Below are 26770 nucleotides of genomic sequence, written 5' to 3' on the forward strand. Positions count from 1 at the left end.
CTCTCAAGTGAAAATCTGTCTCCAGGAAGTCACTACTGTGTTTCTAAACATTTCCTTTATGCATAATTTTATTGACAGCTCAAGGCTACCTTTTAATTAGGAGTTCCACTTCACTTTCTGAGATGTGCCCTGCGTTGGCTAGGCTGAATGTAAACGAGGTGGAACTCTGTGTCTGCACAGCAGGGGAGGGCCCAGAGCCACACCCCCATCACTTTCCTGCCCCAGACATCCCTGGAGCAGTGGGCTCAGGGTCCCTGAGCCCTGTGCCTGTTTCTGATTATAAGGTGGACAAGTGTTCCCTGAGGCATGTGCAGTGAGACTGGGGAGGCCTGGCCCCCAAGATAAATGGTGCAGTTTCCTAAAGAGGAGAAACTAGAAATGGATCCAGGTTAGGGAGAATTCATACCTGGCTGTGCTTAGTGGTGGGTTGATGTGAACTGGAAGGCAGCTTGCCAGCATCATGCTCTCTGACCCAGCGCTGGCTGACAGAGTGAATGCTCCTTGCCTTTGAATGATTTTATTAGACTGGCCGATAAATTGCATTAAATAGGGGCTGTGTGATGTGGGTACACGAACAGACGTGGTCTAGCTGGAATGATAAAGGTGGTGGATTTCTTTTACTGGGTATTAGTCCACAGCTGGGCCACTGCATTTATTTCTGGATGCTGCACTTTAAGAACAGTCTAGACAAGTCAGCACCTTTAGGAGAATCTAGGTGAGGGTGCCAACTCAAACCCTGTGTCACACCAAACAGCAGAAAGCATGGGGGCTGTTTACTTGGGAGAAGCAGAGGCCCCAGGTGTCCGTGGCCAGTGGCAGCAAACAGTCAAAGGGCTGTCACCTGAAAGAGAGAGTAAGGTCACTCTGATGGCCCCCGAATCTATGGAGGGACGTCACGGGGAGCCAGAGGTCCAGCTCATCATAGTCAGGGTCCTTCTGTCCGTGCTGGATGCGCTGCCCTGGGTGGGAGGGGAATACTGGGCACGAGAGAGGTGTGCAGGCGGAAGTGCAGCTGACGGGAGGGAGTGAGCATCAGGGTAAGTTCCACAGCGTGACCTGCCCAACCTGTCCTGACCCAGAAAAGGCTGAGTACTTATCAAGAGACAGGGGCTTCCTCCTTGGAGTTTCTGCCAGTTGCCACAGGCGTCGGTGCATTTCCAAAAGGACCCGCGGAGACCTTCCCTTCTTTCTAGTTAAACGTAACCACTTTGCAATCCATTTACTGACACCCTTGAGTTTTCTGTTTCGAGGCCAGTGGAGCCATCAGTAAGGGAGAGAACTGCTGCCTGGATTCAGGGTCTTGCTCTTCAGGATTTACGTGGGTTTATGTATTTTTCAACCCTGTTTGAATTTCGATGGATTGCCTGAGAGCAGAACCTAGAACTCACCCCGAGATGCAGATGCTCTCAGCATAAACTTCTGGACTCAGATGACACGCAGCAGCATGATGACACTGAGAGAGCACTGGATGGGGTCAGGGTCTCAGGCTCTCGAATCAGCTCAGCCAGGGTAGCTGGGTTACGTGGGGCACAGTCACACCTCTCTCTCTATCTCCTCCTGCTTGAAATGACTCTGTAAAAATGAAGCCCATCTATTGAAGTCATGAAATGTCCTACAAGTTTATGATTGTAAGCAGCAAATGTGACTGAATTAGAAATGACCAGAATCATCTTCAGTTGATGGGAAACATGACAGGAAGAGGGAGTAGGGTCATTGTGAGCTGTGCCGGAGTGTGGATCCAGGGTCAGTGCATAAGAGTTCTGAGGAAGCAGGCATCTTCTCAGCATAGGAAGGGACACCTGCTCTAACTCATTTGCCAGGTGTTGGGGTTCACCATCCGGGAAGGCATCGAGATCTGCATTCCCAGAGAGTGGCCTTTGGTTAAGGTTGCTAATCAGGGGAGGCTTCTGCCGGTGCTGTGACCCCCAGGTTCCTAAACCCTCCTGACTTCATTTCTTCCCAGATCCTCCTCGCTTCCTCCACCGTCTCAGTTAACATCCCCAGCCACCCCTCCTTCAGGCTCTAAGCTTTGGAGTCTTGTTCTTTTCCTTCTTCGCTCCCCCCATCGCTGGGCTGCCCTAATCTGCTGGATCTGACCTTGGCTTCTTGCAGCTGTGTCTTTGGCGTCCTCCCTTTCACTGCCTCGGATGCCCTGGCTCAGTCGTTCAAGTGTGCCCTTTGTGATCAGGATGGAGGCAGCAGCCGGCTCTCACACGTCATCCCCACCCTCCGGCCCCATCTCCTCACGCCCTCCGCACATCCTCCGTCCAGCCCTACTGGACTTCCCTCGACGCCTGTGTGCACTGCCCCCTCTGTCCTCTGGTCTTGGTCCATGCTTTCCCTCCCCATCTCGTCTTTGCTGGCTGACTTAGATCCTCCTGTCTCAGCTGAAGCGTGATTGCTTCTCACCCTTAACTCGGTTGGCGTCCTCTGCTCCACGCCCCACCCCCACATCCTAGTCCTTTCCCCTTCCTCCTACTCAGGACATTTGATTTTTCTTGTTTTTATCATTGTTGTCTTCACAACTGATGACAAGCTTCAGGAGGGAAGGGAATGTTTCACTCTGTTCATCCTTCTGTCTCTAGGACCATTTGCTGAGTGAGTGAGCAAAGGAACGTGACCTCTCCTGGCTCTGAGTGCTGACCGCTCTCACCACTGCCTCCCGGGTTAACTTCAGATGCCTTATTACAACTCTAGGGTCGTTCACAGACTTTCTCCCTTAGCTGATCATTTCTGCCTCCACCCAGGGGAGAGTGCCTTATCGAACACCCTGAGAAAACTTCTTAATTTTTGCTCCTTGTCCCTTCTGCCCAATATTCAGCTCTCTTTTTCCAAGAGGCTTCCTCCCAGCCCGCACCTTCAGTGCCCAGATTCAGTGTCATTTTCCCCTAAAGTCTGATCCCGTGTGGAGCCTTCTGTGACCACACTCACCAATGGGTGTTTTGCTTGTTTGGTGTCTTTCTAGCCATTTGCCTCTGAGTTTCCTGAGACAAGGGCTGTTTTATTCATCTTCACGTTCCCAGAGTTTGAGCATCACCCTAGTGGGTCCTTAGTATGCGTTGGCTGGAAAGGGTTCTGTCTGTTAAGGGCAGTGGGAGCCACAGGTAGACAAGGGTTCCTCCTGGTGTTCTAAGCATCTCTGATTTTGAGACCTCAGGATATGGCTCCAGGAACCTTACTTTCCTTGGGTTTGCGATGGTATTGCTGGGGCTTGAGTAATGCTGCTTAAACACACCTCCATTTGAATTTAGATCATACCTGTTATTTTCAACCAGAAAAATCGCCTTTTCTCGTGGGCATGGGAGTTTTATTTGCCTGGGTGTGGTGCGCTTCTGCCCATCAAGGAAATGGTGTTCAGCCGCTGTTGCATTAGCAGCACGTGGGAAAAGGGTGCTTCGCAGGCATTCAGAAAATTGTTCACACGTGCTGCCGTCCGATAGTTTATAACCAGCTCCGGGCAGACACTTCTCGCGGTCGGGAAGGCGGCACGGTGAGGTTGTGGGTGTTATTTAGAAGCACATGTCTTCAGAGGCTGCAGTGTTCTGTGCATTTCAAAGCAGTGTCATGGCCAGGCAGAGGATATTAATTTCTGAACTGATTGCAGCCTGCACCCACGTTTTGTCATTCTCGAAGCCTGGCTTCGTGGTTATTATCAATGCAAACTCCTCCCAAAACAAATGGTTTGAGAGTCATCATGATACATTTCAACAGAAAGAAATGAGGTCCTGACACCTGACCATTTTGAAGAGTTTCAGTGAGAACCAAGGAATTGTAAATTAAAGTGTTTTTTTTTTAATTGTTTGTTTTTGGTCTTTTTGCTTTATCCTTATGGGGGATCACGGGGCACATGAACAAAAGGAATAGGGGGAAAGGGGGGGGGTCTTTGATCCAGGCAGAGCTTGTTCTAAGATGACTGATTCCCCAGCCCTGCATCCACTCTCCCCATCCCTCAGCCCAGAGATAGTGCTGGGGGAGGTTTGTGAGCTCAGCCTGTGCAGGTGCTGGTGGACCATTTGCTAAAGACTCTGTTAGCCCCGAGGCTAGGCTGTGTGGCAGCTTTCATGGCAGCCAAGCCATTTTGCCTGCCTGCCAGTGTCCCGAATGTATCACTCAATAAGGATATTATGGGGTAGAAGAGCATGGGATGCTGAATGCAAAATGAAGTGGAGAGCATCTTATAGAAGTTTTATTATTGTTATTTTAATCAGAAATGAAGGGCTTCCTAGCCAATGCTTAATACACGTGCTGAGCTTAAGCAAAAGCCTACAGAGGATGAGGATGTGACAGGCACTGGCTGCAGACGGTGCCCAAGCCACAGGGCACACTGTGGCTGCCTGAGTCTGCTTCTTACCTTGGGCAAAAAAGGTCTTGGAATCTGAGAGGGCAATTGAAGTCTATCACGATTTTACTTGGTTGTGAGATGGTTGTGAAGGTGACCTCTACTTTTCTTAACACCTGGCTTTTGATCTTCAAATGATATCAGTGGTCCTGCCAGGGTGGAGAGAATGACCGTGATGTGTCAGCTGGCTGCATCTGCCAGAGGAGCTCAGGGTCAGAGTCTCGGACCAGCGTCAGGAAACCTGGTTTCAGCTCAGCCCAGCAGCCACCTTGTATGGGCTGCCTACGGCTGCCGTAGCAAATTACCACAAATTTATTATCTGACAGTTTCAGAGGTCAGAAATCTAAAATCAGTCCCATTGGGCTTATAAGCCAAGATGTTGCCAGGGCTGGTTCCTTCTGGAGGCCCCAGGGAAGAAGCCATCTCCTGGCCTTTTTCACCTTCCAGAAGCTACGTGCTTTCCTCGGCTCATGGCTCCTTCCTCCACCTTGAAGGTCAGAAATGCAGCATCTTCAAATTGCTCTTTCTGACTGTGACCTCTGCTTCTGTGGTCACATCTCCTTGTCCAGTGGTGACCCTCCTGCCTCCCTCTTGTAAGGACCCTTGTGATTATTTGGGGCCCTAAATCCAGGATAATTGTTCCATCTCAAAATCCTTAATTTAATCACACCCTCCAAGTTCCTTCTGCCATGTAAAGTAACACATTCACAGGTCATGGGGATTGGGACGTGGACATCTTTGAGGAACCATTATTTGGTCCTCTGTGCCCCTCCCCCGTCCCCTTCTGCACTCCCTCCATCCTGTTACTGTTCTTTAGAGACAAAGCAAAGGAGTGTTGTACCATTGGCTTTCTCGTACAGACCTGTTATCCTGCTCCAGGAGTTTTGGCTTCTATAATTTTAATTTGATATATAAATATCTAGCAGGATTTACCAGTCCTGAAAAAGGCATTGTATTCAGATGCATTTGCCTGTTCAAACAATTTTAGACCATAATACTTTGTCTATAATAGGTGCTTAATCTGTAACCAATGATAGGTTAGGGTTTTCTGAAAAGGCCGAGAACTTCTGCTCTTTGGGGGTTCTGCTTTCAAAGTGATTTCATATATTTTTATTTCAAATATCAACTTAACAAAAGGAGGGGAGGGGGATTTCATTCAGAGAGATCTGTTGATGGTTGAGTAGGTCTGTTAATTTTAAGTAAATGATAGCCATTTGTAGAACTACTTAGAATACTCTGGTGTTATCACCTAAACCTCTCTGTTCTGTCCCCAGTCATACACCAAAGAGAGATGTGTGTACGTTCGCACAAAAGACATGCAAAAGAACTTCACATCAGCACGTGGGACATGTCTGTCCCCAGTAGACATAAACACATAAATAGTGGCATATTTATATCGCAAAGCACAACAGACCAATGAAAATCTACTCACAGGTAGCGTTGAGTGAAAGAAAACAGACACAAAAGAATATATACCATATGGTCTCAAATATGTAGGCAAACATTTATCTAGGGGTACAGATGAGACTGGAACAGGACAAAAGGAAGACTTCGGGGTGCTGGTAACTGTCACTTTAACCTGTGTGATTATACAGGTGTGTTCATGTTGTGCCAATTCAGTTTTTCATTTATGGCTTGTTTGCTTTTCTGTACGTGTTTATTTTTTAAAAATCTTGGTGGATCTTGATCGTTTAAGTATCTGAATCTGAAGAGATTCTGTGGGGTTTGCATTCTTTTCAGATGAGAGGAATTTTATTAACCTTTGGGATTTACGAAGCTATGTCACTGTTTCGTTGTGAAATTCAGATGCTTTTTAAGCATGAAACTTTTCTTTGGGGGTAGATGTTTAACACTTGTACGTAGCCACACGTCCTTTTTTTCCTTCCTGGCAGACCTCGCCATTTGGACATATATTCCCCCTGTGAGGGTCTGATCACAGCTCTGACTTCAAGATCTGAAATTTGCTCAGAAAACCCTCATTCTGAAAGACTGTTTTCATCCCTTTGAAACAAGACCAGTATTCCTGCCAGAACTCTGGCAATGACATAGCTCCAATGAATAATTCAAACGATAATATTTCTTAACATGGTCACCAAGCCACCTTGGATAAATGTTCCCATCGGCATTAGTCACCATACCTACATCCTCATAAAGCCCTTCTGCCTGGGAAAGAAGGAAAACTTTTATTGTCTTGTAGGAGATGGGAAAGCACGGAAAGGTGATGCGCTATTGAAACCGTAACCACAGTGGAAGCCAGAACAATAGTGTCCGCCTGTTGCTTGTTAAGCAGAAATTGGCTGCAAATGACCTGCAGTTATGATGGGTTCAACCTGCCAACTGCCGTTAGCGGCTTTGAATGTGCTGTTTAACAGTTAAAAATTGGGAGCGTGCACATAAAAATAATGATTTCTGGCTTTCCTTAATAAAATGGAAGGATCCAGCAAACCAGAACCTCATCTCGTGATGGCATCCACTGGCCGGGGTGTAGTAGCTGCTCCTTTGCACAGTGAGGGAATGTTCTGGTCTGTCCCGGTGCCCACCCTCCCTGGTCGTCCTGTGCCACCCCACGCCCGAAGCGGAACTGTGAAGAAAGGGCCCCTGGCATTTGGTCATGTGACTTGCTGATCCCTGTCTGGCGTGGGTTAACTTTGAGTTTGGACCCTTTGGCTTACCGTCTGGGCCATGTGCTGGCCTAGGGGTTTTACACACTCAATCTCATTTATTCCCCCAGTCAGCTTCACACTTGTCCCATTTTGTAGATGAGGAAACGGGCTCAGGGATGTTCAGCTTTCTCTGGCCAAGGTCACCCAGCCAGTAAGTAAGGGAGCCGGCCCTGGAACCCAGTCTTGCTAGAAGAGACCCTGCACACTGCTGTCTGCCACCTACTGGTAGGTGACGTCTGACGTCAACATGCTCAGGTTTAAGGACAAGACGAACCCGGAGACAAGGGAAAAGGGGCCGTCTCGGAAGAGAAGGCAAACCATGTTCTGTGGCTGGCAGGATTATTGTAAGCCAATACAAGCAGAAAATTCGATTAGGCCTTTAATGCAATTTTGCATTTTGTTTCTGCCATAGACCCATACAATTAAGGGCAGGAATGGATGGTAGACTCATCTCGGCAGGCTTACAACCTAAGCAGATAAAGCCTTTGAAATCTACGCAAGGACATTATACAAGGCAGGGCCTGACGGTGGGGTGCGTGTGTCCCTCAATGACAGGGGACACTGTTGAAATCACAGAGTGACAATAGAGGAGCTGCCTAATGTCTGCCGGCGGGTGTCTCCGCCATGAGAAGGGGGACGTACGCTCTAGCTCATACATACCCCTGTTAACAGGCTGAACAGAGTACGTGTTACAGATCAGCAGGGTTAGTTTCTTCCCCTCTTACAAATTCCCAGAATGTTGGCAGGTCGTCCTGGGAGAGATGAAAAAAGATCACCCACCGGGGCTAAGTAAGGCCCCGGAGGCACATGAGGTCTAGAGAATGTGGCTGAACGAACTAAGCTCGTAATCTCAGCCTCAGCCAGTTTTTTTTTTTTTAATTCTTTTTTTTAAAAGTTTTTTTGGGGGGAGGGGTAATTTAGCTTGTTTGTTTACTTATTTATTTGTTTTAATGGAGGTACTGGGGAACCCAGGACCTCGTGCATGTTAAGCATGTGCTCTACCACTGAGCTCTACCCTCCCCACTCAGCCAGTTTTTTAATTGGAACCACCACCCAGTGGTCTGTGTCACCACTGATTCACTGCTGGTCATCGCCGTCTTCATTGTCAGTTTTAGTCAAGACAAAAGACAAATGTCCCATTTGTTCATGGCTCTCTGTATTTCCAGACTCTAGCAGTTGGAAAGCAGGGTGGGTAGGTGGGGAGAGGGCAGGGAGACTCTGAGACATACGGTAACTGTGGTCATAAATGCACCTGCAGCTGCTAATTGTGGCCCTGGCGGCCACGTTTGGAAAAAATGATTTCACTCAGATGAGCGATTGTGAGGACATTCAAGAGTCACAAAGAGAAAAGGACTGACCTCTGACACAATGTAGAATCACTTCTAGATCTGAAGGCTTGTCTGGTGGGGCTGTAGCTGAGTCCACACACCTGGTTCAAGTTCCCAAATCTCCCCTTAAGTGCTGTGTGTCCTCAGCCGAGTCACTCAGCCTCTCTGAGCCCAAGTTGTCTCCTCCAAAGGTGGGGATGCTGCTTCCTATTTAACAGGGTTTTTGTGCAGATGCAGTGGAGTTCATGGTGCTTAGCACAGAGTAGATTGACAGTCATTGTCTGTTCAGCTGTGCTCTCTGAAGCAAGGAATTGCTTAAGGAGTCAACAGAGTCCTGTTTCGGATGGCATGGTTGGGAAGATGCAGGGTTCCTTCTCTTTCTAGAGTAGGACCTTCAGAGAGTAGATCTTGGTCACTTTTGCCCCAGCAGAGGGCACTCCATTCTCCGTCTCCTGCCCATCATGAATGCTCTTGTTGGTGCAGAGCCAGCGTTGGGTGCTGAAGCTTGCAGTGACATCTTAGAAGGCACGTCCTCCTTTGTGCCAGTAGGTAGTGATGAGGGTTAGGTAGCATGACGACGTTGACCTCGAGCTTTCCCATATACATTTAAATTATCCTCCCACTGTCCCATCAGGGAGGGAGGGTATTCCACTTCACAGCCCTTAGGTGGGTTGCTCAAGGTGGTTCATTCCTTCGACAAGCACAGTCAGGCACTGTTCTGGGACACTGGGGACAGGGCTGTGAATTTCAGGAGTGTGTTGCCTCTTCTCAAGGAGCTCACTCCCCAGTGCAGGAAGAGGATGATTAACAGATTCACACTCTGCTGAGTGGTGATACAGGCTACAAAAAAGATTCAAGCAGGAGAGCTGATGGTGCACGGGGCAGCGGAGGGGCTGGGGGAGGAGCGGGGGAGCGGGAAGTGCTTTTGATACCGTGGTCTGGGCAGGGCTCTCTGATTGGTGACGTTGAAGCTGAGCCAGGCAGAGATGGGGGAAAAGCATTTCTGGCAGAGGGAATAGAGAGTGCTTTGATGCCTCTGCAGAAGAGCAAGGAGAAATCACAGCAGCCAGAGGGAGAGGAGAGGAGGGCTCATGGTGGATGCAGCCAGGGAAGGTAGCAGGGGCCCACCTCGCAGGCCTGTCAAGGGGTCTTGGAATCTGTGCTCTGACTTGCCTTTCCTACATCCAGTCTCCTCCTTGGGAAGCTGGCTCCTTGCAATCTGGACTTGCCTTGGGCTGCTAACCTCAGAGGAACCTCAGAGAGTATTTCTTCCTCCTGCCAGGAAGGAGGTCACCAGGATCTCTGGTTCCAGAATTGCCAGAGGATGAGGACCACCTGGGCATCAGTTGAAGTGGCAGAGGCTCGGCCCACCCTGGGACAATACTTAAGAAAAATAGTTCTGGAGCCCTGGCCCAGGTCTGCTAAATGGGATTTTGCAGGGGAGGTGCCCAGGTGTCTTCATTTTCAACAAGTGCCTCTGGTGATCCTGATCTTGGGGCCAGTCTGGGAAGTTTGACCTGGATAACGTGTAGTCTCTGGGGGGCTGATCTCAGCTCCCCTTCTCAGCGCCTGGTCTTGGATTTCATAACCATCAGCTTGGTGATGACAGCACTGATGGAGTGCCTGCTGTTTGTCTAACAGAGCAGCTGGCTTAATTCCCTGTTGCCTTTGACATTTAAATCTTAGTCCTCACATCAAGTTCCTGAGGGCAATTATTATTATCCTCAGCCACTGTATTGTTTGTGCTTCTGTTAATCACTTGTGTTGAGTTGCACCTCACTGACATAACGTACCTCCTCTTCAGACGTGTAGTGCAGGCATAGTGGTGCGTGTTACTGAGCGCCTGGCCTGTAATGAGGGCTGGATAAATTGTTATTATTACTATTTACTCAGATTTCTGCACCCTTCGGGTGGTGAGGCCTCACCTTTCTGTAATCTTCTTCAAATCCTTAAGCCTTTGGCACAATACCTGAAATAAAGTAGACGCGTAATAGGCGTTGGTGTGCCAGAAAGCAGGCTGATGTTAGCTACCATTTACGGAGCATTTAAATCTTTGACTTGTATTGACTCATTTGTTCCTCAGAACTGCCCTATAAGGTAGGTACGGATAGTCCCATTTTACAGATGAGGAAAACGAGGCACAGGAGAGTTCAGTAATTAGCTCAAGGTTCTGAGCTAGTAAGTGGTAGAGGTAAGATCTAACCCGGGCGGTCACGTTCACCAGGATCTCCAAGGTTCCATTCACCTCTTCAATTGACGCCATAGAGCTTCCTCTTTCCTAGTAAGTTTCCTCCCTCCTGCTCTGTTCTCCATGGAGATAAGGAAAAGTGGGTCATTTCCTGTGTATGAATAACCCTTGACATATACTTGGAAAATGTCCTAGTTCCAAACTTCTTTCCCAGGCCAAGTGGGTTCAATTGTGTTAACCTTACTTTTCAAATCAGTTTTCCTTGCTTGTCTCCTGGGCTTAGCTGCCGGTTGCCTCTGCACCTACTGATGGTTGGACCTAGACTTCAGGGACAGACAGGTGTTCTGAGCAGTGGAGGGAACTGGGCGGTCACCTTCTCTTCCCAGAAGCCGTACCTGTTTTATACTTCTTGGGATGCTGTGCCTGGCTTGCTCCGGGGCAATTTGGGTTCCAGAATTCTTCCAGTCAGCAGTCCTGGAATGAACAGAGGCGTACTTTGTTGGCCCAGAGAGGCAGGGCTCACACGAGGCCCGTTCTGGGGTGGCAGTGAGGGGGACAGGTTGGAGGAGAGAGGAACATCTCCCCCATGGCCTAATTTCATGTTTTGGATAAACACTCTGAGATGATTGACATGAAGGCGCAGATCAGTAAGGATCTCTGAGCGCAAGTATTTGTGAAATATTTGTTTTGTGTTCACCAGCCTCTGTTCATAGGGAGTCCTGCTCAGATGGCTCTTGGAGCAAAAAGGAGTCTGCTTTTCCCTTTGGTCCACCCCTTGGTCCGCCCCTCTGCCACAAGCTGTCTCTGCTTTGCTTCAGTGACAAGTAGTAATCAGAAAGAGACCCTTGAACTGCTTATTTTCTCTGCTTCTTCACTTGTTCTGTCCCCAGGTGAAATTCCTGGTCTCCTTTTGGCTGTGAGGAAATCCTTCCTTCTGTCCTTACGGATAGGATAGGATAGTATAGTGGAAGTTAGGATAGGATGTGATAATGAAAGGAAGTTAGCACTGGCCGGCGTTTGCTCTGTGGACTCTTCTAACCCAGCTGCTCTCACGTAGGACCTCCCATCTTCCCCCTTTTATAGATCAGGTGCAGGATGCTAAGAAGCTGCCCTAGGTCCCAGCGCCAGTGCGTGCACACCCGGCTCATCTGACTCGGAGCCCATGCTCTTAACCGCAGATGCGTGGCTCTTGCCTCCCTCCCCGCCTGCTTTCCCTCCTGATCAATAGCACATCTGTAGCATCTGCCTCTGTGCCGAGCACTGTACCAGTCACCCGGGAACTGAGTGAGCGAGAGGTTTTCCTGGGCACGGGAACACAGATGAACACAGAGGTCACGATGTGCTGCCGGTGCTCTGAGGACATGGTACACAAAGCACGGTGGGGCCCTGCATGGGCCAGAGGTCAGAAAGGGGTTCACGGACACGGTGATCCCGGGGCTGTTTTGAAAGGGCAGTGAAAGTGATCTAGGGCCCTTGAGAGAGCGTTTTGCCATTTGAGGGGAGTTGAATGAAACAGCCTGGGCAAGAGGGAAACTGGAAGACATCCCACATTGCTTATTCGAGAGGCGCGTCCACCTCCTCGGAGTGAGGACAGCGGGTCAGAGTGGGAGGGACATGGCTTTGCAGCAGCCAGAAAGCCCTAGGTTTGAGGCCAGTCTGTGTCACGTAGCGGCTCTGTGACCACAGGCACATCTCTCTCACCTTTTCTAAGCCTCAGATTTCTTATGGATAAAAGGGAACGAGGATGCCTTCCATAAGGATTTACTTGAAGGTCTAAGTGTGATGATTAATGTAGGCAACTGATAACATACTGGGCTCTCAGTAAATCGCAGCTACTTATTTTATGACATTTGTTTTTGATGAGGTCATTTATCGATAAACTTCAGATCTGCAATTGCAAATAAAATATAGCATAAAGAAATCCCTTGGCACATAGTCGTTGCCCAGTAAATATAAAGCCGAGGCTTCATTTGCATGCAGTTGGACTGGCCTCATGGCCACATGATGGAAAAAGCACAAAAGGAGAACAGAGCGGTTAAGTAATGGCTCAGGTTCACTCAGCTTGTACGGGGCAGGGCCCACTTTCTTGCTGGATCTTCAACAACTTTGAGTCAAGCCAGGACAGCACTGTATTCCTCGTAGAGAAAATGAGGCCCCAGAGAAGCGGGATTTCTTGCCCAAGTCACTCCAGCCATTGGCACCTAGGATGGACTTCATCACCAAATAGGCCCGTGGCCCGTCAAGGACTCTGTTTCCTCATCTGTAGGATGGGAATGATGCTGTCTGCCCCGACCTCCTGTAAGAGTGATCGTGGATCATGTGGAACAGCCCGTGAGGAAGAAGACTAGGAAGTATATAAAGGTGAGCTGGCCTGACGAAGGACATGTAGAATTTCACTTCCAGCTCATAATTTTCCAGGGCTCCCCTGTTGAGTTCATTTCCGTTTTCTAGAAATATGGAAAACATTTGGAAGCGAGACGCTATTTTCAGTCCACGTAAGGATGTAGAAGAGAAGTCAAAAGATGAAATGCTTCCTCCCTCTGAATATAACTGGGGTCTGCAGAGTAGAAGGCGGAGGCACTTAGCCCTGGGGGAGAAATTCTGAATTTATCTTCTTCCCCATTGCATCGTTCAGAGGGCAGCCTCTGAACTCACAGCTTTGCACTCCCAGCTCCTGCCCAGACTTCCACGTCCAGCAGCAAGGTGCACCGCCCTCCCCAAAGCCTTTTTCTTCCCGGTCATCCCTCTTTCCTGTGCAGTCCATCCACGTGGGCCAGGCGTTTAGAACCAGGTTCTGCAGTCTTGTTTTGCTTTCATACTGCCTCATCCACTTACTCACTCACTCAGAAAAAGCTAATGAGGGCCTGCCATGTCCCAGGCACAGTTTTGGGTTCTCTAGAAATACTCTGGTCGTCATAGAGCTTAGGAGTCAATAAATAAACAAGAGAATGACGCTGCCGAGAGCAACCTGCGTGCGCCATTTTGGATATCGTGGTCTGGAAGGACTTTGATGCTCAGAAGTGACATTTGAGCTCAGACCTGAAGTATAATTATGAGCGAGCTGTGTGGGGATGACACCCCAGTAAAGGGAACAAGCACAATAGCGCAGAGGCTGGGAAGGACTAGATGTGTCTGGAGGCCAGCAAGGCAGGGGTTGATGAACAAGAGGCCATATGGTCTGAAATGAAGCTGGAGATGGAGGCAGGTACCCTGTGAACAGGCCACTGAGAGGAGCGTGGATTCTTTTAAAGTCCACGGGCTGTCTGCCTAAGTCCGGGGACCGCATGGCCGGGTGTGTTAGTTTCCTGTGGCTGCTGTCACAGATGATCACACCCATTGTGACTTGACACAACACAGATTTATTCTTAAAGTTTTGGAGGTCGGGAGTCTAAAATCCGTCTCCCTGGGCTGAAGTCAAGGCGCCGGCAGGGCTGATTCCCTCCAGTAGCTCTAGGGAGCCGTGTGTCTTCCTACCCCCTCCAGGTTCTAGAAGCTCCTCACATTCCTTGGCGTTGGCCCCTTCCTCCACCTTCAAAGCCAGCAATCACATCATTCCAGCCTCTGTCTCCATCATTACATCTCTCTGACTGACCCTCCTCTTATAAGGACCCTTGTGATTATATTGTGCCCACCTGGATAATTAGGATAATCTTTGCGTCTCAGGGGCCTTCATTTAATAATATCTGCAAAATCCTTTAAGGCAACATAGTCACTGGCTTGGGAATGAGAAGGTGGACAACTTTAAGGGCCAAATTCAGCCAAACATACCAGGTTTACATTTCCAGACAATCTGGTGTCTATACTGAGAATGATCTGAGAGGCATAAGAATTTAGGCCAGGCCTTCAGCTAGGTGGCTAATGTGGCCATCTAGGTGAGCAGTGAGGTGACCTCATTGCAGGCGGTGGAGATGAGGCAGAAGTGGCCTCTGGAGATAGAGTTTGGAGGTAAAGCCTCCAGGTCTTGTTGGTGTTTGGGCTGTGAAGGTGAGATGTGGCCGAAAGGACCAGAGATGACTCCCAGGCGTTGATGGGAGCATGTAGGTGCCAGGTGGGGAAGCCTGGAGGAGGAGCAGGTGTCGGGCAGGAGATCAGTGGCTGGCTTGGGGAAAGAGAGAGAGTGTGGAGTAAAGATCTCACAGTCAGCGCCCCCAGCCTGCTCACATCTGGGTGCGAGAACCCTCGAACCAGTGACGTCCAGCAGGGGGGTGAGCTAGGAGGCCAGTGTCAACAATCTTTCCAGTAAAAAAAAAAAAAAAAAAAGATGCAGTATGGAAAACAAGATTGGGGTGCCTTTTTCATTTCCAGAGTAGACACTGTAGTGTAACTTTTATCGTGAAAGTGTGGTAGAAATAAAGCCGGAGCACCAGCCGTGGCTTTATCAGGCCTGCTCTCACGGTGTGCTCGGGCGGGGAGTGCATGCCTGGGTTCGAGTTGATTCTGCCGCTCACTAGCTGCGTGGCCTTGCCGCCGCCCTTGATCTTTTTGACCCTCAGCTCCTTCTCACTCTTTAAGGAGCGATTTCCACAATTAAATGAGCTAATATATGGCAGGAGCCTTGCATGGGTGGTGCTAGGTGTGCAGGGGTTGTTCAAGTGTTAGCCTCCTTTAAGGGATAAGGGATGGGTAAGGAGGTCATATCAGCAACAAGAATAACCACTAATTTATTGAACTTACTACACGCTGGACCCTGTTCTGTGATTTACACAGATTCATTCACTCAGTCCTCACAACCACCGTGTGAAGTTTGTCCTGAGAGGAGGGAAGAGGGCAGGGCACAGCCATTAAAGGAATGATACAGAAATGGAAGACAGGGCAAAAGCTAGTTAAAACCTGACTGGACCCAAGATTGTGGGAGATTCAACTCCCAGTACACCCTGAGCTTCATAGACGCTCACTGTAATATATGGACGTGGTAAATGGCACTCCCACAGGCGCCATGACAATTCGGAGGCTGAGCGTAAAAAGGTCAAAAGTGGGCGGTGGCCCAGTTCCTGGGAATCCCCACCCCTTCCTCAAAGTAGTTGGAATAACTCCCACTTGTTAGCATGTGAAATTACTGATCCCTTGAACACTAACCACCCTGCACCTCGAGGTCACTCGCTGTGTCTTGCCTTTGCATACGGCCCGCGCTCTCTCTGTGGAGTGTGTATCTCCCTGAATACATCCGCTTTCACTTTACTGTGGCTCATTCTTGAATTCTTTCCCCTGAGAAGCCAAAGACCCTCACTTGATAAGGCGTGTCCCAGAGACTCGCCCGAGACCTGGGACCTGGCCACCCTCTGGTGCCCCGTTTTCCTGCCACAGCCCTGTTATTATTACCCCTCACTTACATGTGACAAAAGTGATGTCCAGAGAAGGTTAAATTACTTACCCAGGGTCACTCAGACTCAGGACCCTGCTATCTGGCTCCAAGGACGGTGCTCAGCACGTGGAGAGGAACCATGTGATCTCTATCTAACAGAGAAGAAGACTGAGCCGCCGAGAAGTTAAATACAAAGACCCAGCGGGTCACAGGCTGTTGGCGTGTTTCTCATTGGTGGAAGGTTAAAAGCTGAAGCTGGTTCTGCTGGGTCTCTGAGTTGAGGGGTTGTTCTTGGTTCTGAGCAGAGGCTCCAGCTGGAGGGGCTGCGTGGATCCAGGCTCATATGCTCTTCCCTCTGCTCGCATCCTCCTCCTGGCCCTGGGTCTTGGAAAGGGTGGATTTTTTTGTTGCAGGGTTGCTGCCCTATTTCTCCCACCCAGCTTCCATTCCAGGTGCTCTGATTGGACGGTCTCAACATCCTGTTCCTCTGCAGCCCCTCCCACACCCCTGCCTGGGACTTAGTGAGGAATTACTGTCCTGAATGTGGGGGGCGCGTGTTGGTGCTTCAGCCAGAATCCTGCCCTAAGCACTCGCAGCCAGGCGGGGGCTGGGTGTGACTGCTGCCTCAGCGTTTCTGCCCTCGGCTCAAGCACACCTGCGCGTTTAGGGAAGTCTCGATTCCACTAGAGATGCTTGCAGCCAGCCCCTGGTGATGACCGTTCCATCTTCAGCCCCAGGTTTTTCTGTAGAATATTTACATTCCTGTTGGCCTGGAAGTGCCTTTAAGGCTCAAACTGGCTTTGGGTCTCTTGAAATCCCCTACTGTGCTTTGTACACAGTGGGAGTGGTTCAGTAGTGGGAGATGGTCCTGTATCAACCACTTTTTTAATTTGTGTTTTTTTTTTTCAAGTTGAAGTATAGTTGATGTACAATGTTGTGTTTAAAAAAAATTAAAAAATAAAAAATTTAAAAATTTAAAAAAACAAAAAAAACAATGTGTTAGTTTGTGGTGTACAGCATAGTGGTTCAGTTATACATATGTATGTTCCTTTGCATATTATTTTTCATTATAGGCTGTTACAAGGTATTGAATACAGTTCCCTGTGTTCAGGGAACTTTGTTGTTTATCTGTTTTATATATAGTACTTAGTATCTGCAAATCCTGAACTCTCAATTTATCCCTCCCCTCCCCTTCTCCCTTGGTAACCACAGGTTTGTTTTCTATGTCTGTGGGTCTGTTTCTGTTTTGTATATAAGTTCATTTGGCTCAGGTTTTTTTTTTTTTTTTTTTTTTTTTAGATTCCACAAATAAATGACATCATATGGTATTTTTCTTTCTCTTTCTGGATTACTTCACTTAGAATTTTTAACCTACCTGAGGGGTTCGTGTTGTTGCATGATTTATCAACTTTTTTTTTTTTTTAAGAGGATAGGTAAGCTGTTGTGTTGTTAAGACTCCAGTCTACAGGCATACCTCATTTTATTGCACGTGGCTTTATCATGTTTCACAGATATTGCATTTTTTTTTTTAACAAATTGAGGATTTGTGACAACCCTACGTAAAATCTACTGGGCACTGTTTTCCAACAGCATTTTCTCACTTTGTGTCAGTGTGTCACATTTTGGTAATTCTTGCAACATTTCAGACTTTATATTATGGTGCTCTGTGATCAGTGATCTTTATTATTGTAATTGTTTTGGGGCTCCACGAACCCACCCATATGAGATGGTGAACTGAATTTTTGAATTGACAACAAAGGATTTAGAATATTACATAAACTTAGTCGCTAAGGCAGCAGCAGGATTGACTCCCAATTTTTAAAGAGGCCCTAGGGGTGGGTCTAGCTCCGTGGAAGAGCGCAGGCTTAGCCTGCAGGGGGCCCTAGGTTCAATCCCCAGTACCTCCATTAAAAAAAAAAAAAAAAAGAGGCCCTGTTATGGGTAAAATGCTACCAGACAGTATCCCCTGCTATAGAGAAATCGTTCATGAAAGGAAGAGTCAATTGGTGCAGCAAACTTCTTTGTTGTCTTATTTCAAGAAATTAAAATTTCTTAATTTTAATTAAGCCCAGCCTTCAGCAACCACCACCCTGGTGAGTTAGTCTGTGACCATCACATTGAGGCAAAATTCCAACAAAAAGATTACGACTCGCTGAAGGCTCAGATGATGGTTAGCACTTTTTAACAATAAAGTATTTTTTAATTATGGTGTGCACATTGTTTTTTAATTTTTATTTTGTCTTATTGAAGTGTAGTTGATTTATAATGTGTTAATTTCTGGTATACAGCATAGTGATTCATTTATACATATACATATATATATATATATATATCTTTTCATATTCTTTTTCACTATAGACCGTTACGAGGTACTGAATATAGTTCCCTGTGTGACACATGGTTTTTTTAGACGATGTTCTTGCACACTTAATAGATTACAGTATAGTGTGACCATAACTTTCATATGCACTGAGAAACCAAACACTCCGTGTGACTCACTTTATCGTGGTATTTGCTTTACTGTGGTGGTGGTCTGGAACCCGGCGTGCACTCTCTCCAAGGTGCGCCTGTAATTATAAAGCTGGGGCAGCGAAGCCCCAGTGCTTGTAAGGCTGCCGCATTTATTCTGTATGCGTGTGCTTTGTGTCCCCGAGAGCTGGTTATTACACGCTCAGCACGTGCATGTGTTCATCAGACACTTTGCTGATGGCTTGTCCTCTTGCGTGAACCCCCAACCAGCCCCACCTCACAGCTGATGTTTTTCGTGCCCTTGACAAAGTGGTTCCAGTTCGCTCTGTAAAGCACGAGGGTCAAGCTTGTTTGGCACGAGGCCTGCGCTTCCAGGATTCTCCCTTTCTGATTCCGCATTTCCCAAACCCTTACGCCCAGTTGTCAGATGGTGTGGGATTTGGGGAGTCGGGAATCCTGAGCTCATCTGAGATGAAAATTCACCTGAGTTTGAGTGAGGGTGAGTAGGGAGGGGAGAGAGAGGAGATTTCCCCTTGCTGCCCTTTTTTTAGTGACCACCTTTGAGAAGGATGCCCATACTCTGAACAGGAGAGACCCGGTGCCCCCCATGCCTTTGTACATTTCTTTGTGATGTGAGGTTTCGTCTTTGCAGCTGGCTGATTTTCAGTGCCTCTTTGTTCCACCCCCGTGTTTTCCTGTTAGATGATGGGACATAGGTTTATTAAGGTCCCAGGGTGTACTTGATACTGGCCCAGAGTCTGAGAAAGACACGAATAAGCTTGACCCATGGTTGCGGCCCTCAGGGAAACTTGTTTCCTTATTGGTCTTACGGGACAATGACTTTGCTCCATGTGTTCCTTCGCTGAGGGTAGTGGGTCCTTGGAGGAAAGCAGGAGATGAAGTGATGGAGATGCTGTTATGGAAGTTACAGAATGGTAGGAAGGAAGAATTTAAGTCCAAGAGGAACAGTCTTTTTGGGGGATGGCTCCCAGTTGGAATCCACAGAGATTACTGTAACAGAAGCATATACGTCTGTCCTTGGGCATCCAGAAGGAAGGACTCTGAACTATTTGGGGACATCGAGGAGAGCTTCATGAAGGAGATGCCTCTTAGGCTGAGTCTGGAAGCATGGCTTAGAGTGGTCCATGGAGAGTGGAGTTGGAAGGTCACCTGAGCTGTCGTTGGCTGGAGTCTTGAGATTGCAAGGAGGTGACTGTCTGTCTGCTGAGACCACCCAGTGATAGCAGATGTGGTCTTTTAGACCAGCATGTTTAACCAGGTTGGTCCAGTGGTCTTAGGAGGAAAAGCACAACGTAGATCTGAGACTGCAAGGTCTCGTGCAGTGCCTTGGCCAGCAGGTTTCTGTTAGAACTTTTGAGCCTTGAAAAAATATTACCTTCATACATTCAGGGTGTTCCTTTCTGCTTCTGCACGGTATTGGCGAGGCAGTCTCGTCCCCTCCCCCACCTCCCTCCACGCCCCCGTCTTTGGCCCTCAGTGATTCTGTATTAATAGAAGCGATTAAGCCACCTCATCTCATCAGGGAGGAGATATTAATCTTCATCAGGCCCCAGGAGGAACTGCAGTTTTTTCCTACTCTTCCCTCCCCTTCTGCCAGGAGCTCAGGGGCTGCTCCAGTGTCTGTGGGAAGCTCTGTAATCTGCTTTTCTGCAGATGCGTTTCCAGGGGTCACTTCTCTGCCTCCCTCCCTCAGCCTCCCTGCGTCTGAGCATCGCACACTATCATTGAAGACCACGGTCAGGAGATGAAGGCGGGGGGAATGTCCCCTCGGATGGAAACTCCCAGCTTCATTGTCCTCACTGCTGCTGGGGAAATTAGAACAGGGCAGAGCCACAGCTGGAAGCGGCAGGCCTTCTGGTTTCTGAAATCCTATTCAGCCCTCGGAGCAGTACGCCAGCACCTGGGTGCCTTTTTAACGCTCCGTTTCTGTGATTAGCTGTGAGCTGAGGATGCTGGATGCCAGGGGACAGGGGCTGGAGGGAGGCTGGGGGATCACTCAGAATTAGGATGAAGAGGAGCTTTTTCCCAAAGCTCAGCATCCTGGGCTCTTCCTGCTTGTGGGAATCGACTGCCAGTAATAGCTCATTACACATTGAGATTCTCTTCTGTGCCGGGCACTGTGCTGACACAAGTAAATTACGTACGTTGATTCATTGAAGCCTCCCAGACATAGTTGCCAGATGTGTGTGGTTGTTCCCTTTTTCAGACGAGGACACTGAGGCCTGGGAGTTAAAGTGCCTTTATCCAGGTGGCCTGGTGAGCAGAGAGGAAACCAGATTCTTATCCTCGGTTTCTTGTCTCCTCCCGTCACGTTCTGCCCGCTGTACCTAGGAAAGCTGTACAATTGATCATCCAGACTGGAATGCTTTAAAGGATGAGAGGATGCTATAAATAATTAGGCTGGGATAGCAGGCATGAACGGGGATTGGTCCAGGGCAACTGAGAAGCTTCCACTACAACTGAGGTAGAGAGATGCTTTCATGCTCCTTTTAGAAGAAGGGATGGTGAGATGCATGCTCCGCCTCACCCCCAACTCCCTTCCATCTCCCCTCCCTCCAGAAGTCAGCCCAGGCCCCTGGGAGCCCAGCTGGCCTGCCTCATGCCTGGCAGGAGGGCCTGATCAGTTTGCTTCCAAAGGAAGGATCTCAAATAACCACTGCCCCTCCTGCTCAGCACGCAGCCTTCATGCCCAGACCACCTCTGAGGATCTATTTAACTCCCTTTCCTCTGTGGGATGGATTGGCGTTTTTCTTTTGTTTTGTTTTTTTTCTTTCTCTTTCAGCCTTTGAGCAGACCTGGGTTGGAGAAATGGTTCTTTTTCCCAGAATGGGCTCTGCTTGCCTTCCACCAGCAATCTTCCTACTCAGAGGGGTTCTCGGGACATTAAATTAGCAGAAAATGATATTAGCACTAAGAACCAAGCTCGATTACCTGAAATACGTGTATTTATTGTGAGGAGTCAGACGACCTCGTCTCTGCCTCCCTGTGCCTAGATCGTATCCTCACGCCGGATTCTATTAATGCCGTTTTCCTTCACTCTGGCAGCACTTCGGGTGTGGGGGAGGGCAGATTATCTCAAAGGCACAGAGTATATAGTAATATTATGTATCAGCACAAGGCGAGTTTGGATGTGGATTTTCCCCCTTGTAATTTGCCGGCTTTCCAGGCTGTGGTCCTTGCATGTGAATTCTGACAGAGGCCACCCTCTCTCCCTTCCCACGTCTGCATCTCCCAACCGTCTAGATGCATCATGCATCTAACTTGACAGATATTTTTTCTGCCTTTATTTTTGCCCCATTCTCTGCTTTTTCACTGTGTAAGCTCAACCTCAAGGCCCCTTGTACTTGAACTGGTCCCCAACTCACTGTCCCTGGTGCTTACTTGTCCCTCTGTCTGAGTGCAGAACTGGTGCTTAACATGTGCTGTAAGTGGAGCAGTGACATCGCTGCCGCATCAAGTCGTTAAGGCGTTAAATAATCCACGTGGAACACAACGTACAGAACCAGGCACGTAGCAGTGAAAGTCAGCAATTACATGTGTGACTATTAAATACTGGGGACATGACAGTGTCAGTACTCTGTGTGTCTCCCCCACTATAATGACAGTTCCTCTAGGGCAGGACCACGTCACTTTGTTCGGTTTGGTATCCCTGGAGCCAAATACAAGGTACACGGTATAAGTGTTCAATGAATTTAGTTGAGCGAGTAAGATAAGTCCCCGTGGGAGGTGAGGTTTTGATGAAGATACTTCAGTCCGCTGAATACCTGCGGGGCAGTGTGTGGCCGGGAGTGGGCACAAGACTGGAGATTAATTAAAAAGGGTTCTGGACAGATAAGTAGCAGATGACAGATGTGGGCAAGTCTGTTCCAAGCACCCAGGGTCATTTCAGGCTGCTGCAGATCTGAATGTGAGTGTTTCCTTGGTTGGGGCGAGGGGCGGGGGCACAGCCTCTGGGAAGAGGGGAAGAGGCTCCCTCTGACCTGTGCCACGTAGAGACTTGGTGCGTGTGGGGAGGTGTGGCTCTAGTGTTAAGGTGTGCCTCCTTTCTAGAATCTGGCTGGGTGTTGGGACAGTGAAACAAATTTTATGTGGATTACCATCTCCTCCAAAGGGAAACAATGAAAGTCAACTCAAAATGGATCCTAGACCTCAAATAAATGTACGACTCTTAGAAGGGAACATAGAATAAACCTCAATGACTTTGGATTAGGCAATGATTTCTTAGATACAATTCCAAAAGCACAAGCCAAAAAAAAAAAAATCAGACTTTCAGAATTTATGTCTACTGTGTGTCAAAAGAAACCATTCAGAAAGTGAAAAGACAGCCCAAAACAGAAAATATTTGCAGTCATATGACTGACAAGGGACTTGTATCCAGAAGAGATGAAGAACATTTATAGCTCAACAAAGACAAGGCAGATAAGCCCCTGAAGAAAATGGACCAAGGACTTGAATAGACCCCTCTCCAAAGAAGGTATACAAACAGCCAATTGCGCGTGAAAAAGATGCTCCGCTGTTGGTCACTGGGGAATGCAAATCACACTCACAGCGGGATACCCCTCACACCCCCGAGGGTGGTGATTGTCAAAAAGATAGAGAGTAACAAGTGTTGGAGAGGTTGTGGGGAAATCAGAACCCCCGTACCTTACTGGGGGGAATGTAAAATGGCTCTGCCACTTTGGAAAACGATTTGGCCGTTCCTCAAAGTTACACGATCACCCAGCAATGCTAGTTCTAGGTATATGCCCGAGGGAATTGCAAACAGATACTCCAGGACTTATGTTCATAGCAGCTTATTCATAGTAATCAAAAGGTGGAAACTACCCAAATGCCTGTGAATTGATGAAGGGATAAAACAAAATGTGATCTAACTACACAGTGGGCTCTTATTCAGAACTAAAAAGAAACGAAGAATTGATGCATGCCACAGTACGATTGGAATTTGGAAATATTAAGTAAAGAAGCCAGCCACAAAAGAGCATATTTATGATTCCACTCATATGAAATGTCAAAGTAGACCGTAGAGACAAGCGAGTTGATTAGTGGTTTCCAGGGGTTGGGGTGGGGTGGGGGTAAATAGGGAGTGACTGGGAGTGGATCCCCTGTTTCTTTTAGGGTTATGAAATCATTCAGGAATTAGATAGTGGTGATGGTTGCCCAACTCTGGGAATATATGAAAAGCCACTGAATTGTGTACTTTGAAAGGATAAATTTTATGGTATGTGAATTATATCTCAATAAAGGTGTTATTAAAAAAAACAGATAAAAATGGAGCTGCTCAAGGTACGACAGGACCAGGAGGCTCGGATTCCTTGTTTATTCTGGACCTCACCCCACAGGGTGTTCCCCGAGATGCCCTCACAGTTCTGGGGGGCACACTTTGCAGCACCTCTGTGGCCCTCTGGCTTGGGTATCCTCTCGCTCTAGGAAATGAAGGTGAGGAATCTCACAACAGCGAGAGGAAGTGTGGAGGTGTTTCTTCTTCCCTCTGCCCCTGACTCCCTGGCTGTGGGAGGGGTGTGGCCGCCAGCCTCCCACTCTAAACAGAAGTGGGAGAAGGTCGTCGTGATGACTGACCACTTGATGTGCAGATCAGTTCTGTGCCAGTGCGGAGGCCAGGGTTGTTAGGAAAGAGAAATATGAACCCCACCTGCCCCCTGACAAGTAGAAATGTGAGGGTTCAGTGGGCCCTCCCTGCCAGTTCTTGGGACAAAGAGGAACCAAAGGACAAAATTAAAAGTATCTTCATGTGGCCAAAAGAGTCTTCCCAAAGCACCACACTGTTTTAATCCTTTGCTTAGAACCTTTCTGTGGTTTCTCATCACTAGTAAGACGACAGCCATTGTCAAAGCCTCGGGTGACCTGGTCCCATGTTCCACACCCTGAGCTGTGTCACTGGCCTGCTTGTCAAACAGTCACACCGTCCCCCAGACCTCCATTCCCTTGACTGTGCCAGCTCTCTTCTCTGCTGTCCAGTCGGTGAGCTCGTGTTTGTCTCTCGAGAGCCAGCTTGTCATGTTATGGGTTGAACTGGGTCCCTCTCCAATGATGCTGATTGAAGTTCTAACCCCCTAATGTCTGTGACAGTGACCTTGTTTGGAAATGATGATCTGGTCAAGACGAGGTCATTAGGGAGGGACCTAATCCAAGATGACTGGCATCCTTGTGAAAAGAGGAAGTTTGGACCCAGAGACATGAACGAAGTGGACACACAGGGAGCATGCCATACACAAGCCAAGGAATGCCGGAAGCCACCAGAAGCTAGGAGAGAGGTGTAGGACAGGTTATCGCCCATGGCTCTCAGTAGAAACCAACCCTGCTGTTATCTTAATCTTGGAGTTCTGGCCTCCAGAACTCTGAGACAAGGCATGTCTGTTGTTCAAGCCACCCAGTTCGTGGCACTTTGTTGTGACGGCCAGAGGACACTGATGCCCACCGTCTTCCTGAATACGATGGCCTTTGTGCTTTTCTCCACCAAACCATTCACTTCTTGAGCCTTCTAGCACTTTTTCATTTGATTCTTATGCTTATTACATTGTGTTTACTTCTGTTTGTCTCTCTAAATAGACTGTGATGGTAGGGATGGTAACTGAATTCCTACGGCCTAATGGTGTACATGTCATACAGGAAGGAAGGATGTATGAATAAATGGATGGGTGGGTAAATGGGTGGGTGGGTAAATAGATGGATGGGTAGATGGATGCATCAAAAAGTCAGCCAGTCTCTTGATTCCCTGACTCCAAAAGAGAAAAGCCAAGTTCTCTGTATCAAAGTTTAAAGTACAAATTAACATTTGAAAGATACACATGTCATCTTTATTTGAATCTCTCTTTGGCACGTACTTCCCAGCGTAAATAACTTCGGCTGTGTCAAAAGAGTTCAGCAGTGTTTAAGTTCATTAAATTAATGTTGTCATTTTGAGTTGCCAAGCGTGTCGCAGGTTGTAAACTGTTCATCGCGTTTCCGTGATTCTGCAGTACTGTCATCTTCAGGAATGTGGGGTGTATTAAAAATAGAAGAGTTGCTTTATACCAAGAATCTTAGACCAGGAATTAAACAACTCTGTCTGCCGCTTAATGCTGTGTGGATTTTATTTTTCCATCCACTCAGGCATTCAGCTAAAATTTGAGTGCCAACTTTCTGCCAAGAACTCTGTTGAATATTAGAGGTACAGAAGTAAAAGCAATGAGGTATTTCTCTTAAGGAGCTTATAGTCTGGAAGGTATGCAAAATAAATGAAGCAAAATTTGGGTACGTAATTAAGTGGTATGGTAGGAGTTAGTGCAGGGTGCTGGGGGCATAATACTCAGTACTTATACGTACCCAGTCTCTAAAGGTGGTTGTCAGGAAAGGCTTGTCACAGGTGGTGATTTGTCTGGCCATGGGTGAGGGGGTGGGTGGTGTTCCGGACACTGAAAGCACATGCAAAGGCACTGAGGCCTGTGCAAGCCCACTGGGCAGGTCCCTGAGAAAGGGGCCACAGCGACAGCCAGCAGTGGCAGTAGCATGAGAATGAATGATGTGGCCTCTGATTGTGGGTAGTTTGGAAGTGAGTGCAATTGTTTGGATACAGAGGTTCCAGAGGACTTCTTAGAAATTCAGTCACATTCATTAATTTTTTTCTCATTTGCCAGAGATTTGCTTACTTTTCAGTTACCTGCCCACTCACCTGTTCATCCATTGACAGGATGCATACTATTCTGCACTCCTTTGGGTCAAGCCGATGCCATGCACTGGGCACCTGGCACTGAATCAGTCAAGCCTTACAGAACTTCTGTCTGGAGGAGACCTCCTGTTCTGTGCCCCTCCCCCCATTCTGTGCTGCTCCCCCAGCCTGTTCATTTCTCTCTAGGAACACTAGCCGCTTCCTCCTTGCTGCTCCTCCAGCAAACTCCTGCCTCAGGACCTTTGCACTGGATACTGGATTTTTTTCTGTGGCCCTTCCCTCTCGACTCGCCCTTCTCCACCTTGGTGCCCCTCAGCCTGAGCTGTATGGAGCACACCCACAGGCATGCTTGCCCCTAGTTTCCTGTTGGGAGGACCCTGGCAGGAGATCAGTGAGAGGGAAGAGAGGGAGGCTGGGGTCATTTCTTCCCTGTGCGTCCTTTCTGTGGGCACAAGGAATGAAGCCAGGAGGGCTATGGCTCCTGTGGGCGGCCCTCCCTGTGCACTTCTGTCACATCCCCAGGACCACATCCTGTCTAGAGGTGGCCCAGTCCCTCCTCTTACTAACCCTGGGCTTCTGCAGGGCTTGTAGTTTCCCTAAACCTGACTTTTATTCCAGTCTCTCCTCAAATTATCCAATTGGAGGATTCCATCTTCTTCCTGCCAGGAGTCCAGTGAGCTATTCCCTTTCCTGGAATATTTTTTTCCCCTTAGATATCCAAATTTTGCTCAAGTACCACCCTCTCCATAAGTTCCTTCCAACTGCTCTGCTTAAAAATGCAAGCCCATCTCCCA

General features: G+C 48.1%; 1 protein-coding gene across 5 annotated transcripts in view; it reads left to right on the forward strand.

Moving 5' to 3' along the window:
• LARGE1 (LARGE xylosyl- and glucuronyltransferase 1) overlaps nt 1–26770 on the forward strand; it is a 488258-nt gene that overhangs the window by 128498 nt on the left and 332990 nt on the right. The window lies entirely within an intron of this gene.

The sequence above is a fragment of the Camelus dromedarius genome, chromosome 11 (genome assembly GCF_036321535.1).
Source record: "Camelus dromedarius isolate mCamDro1 chromosome 11, mCamDro1.pat, whole genome shotgun sequence".
Classification (NCBI taxonomy): domain Eukaryota; kingdom Metazoa; phylum Chordata; class Mammalia; order Artiodactyla; family Camelidae; genus Camelus; species Camelus dromedarius.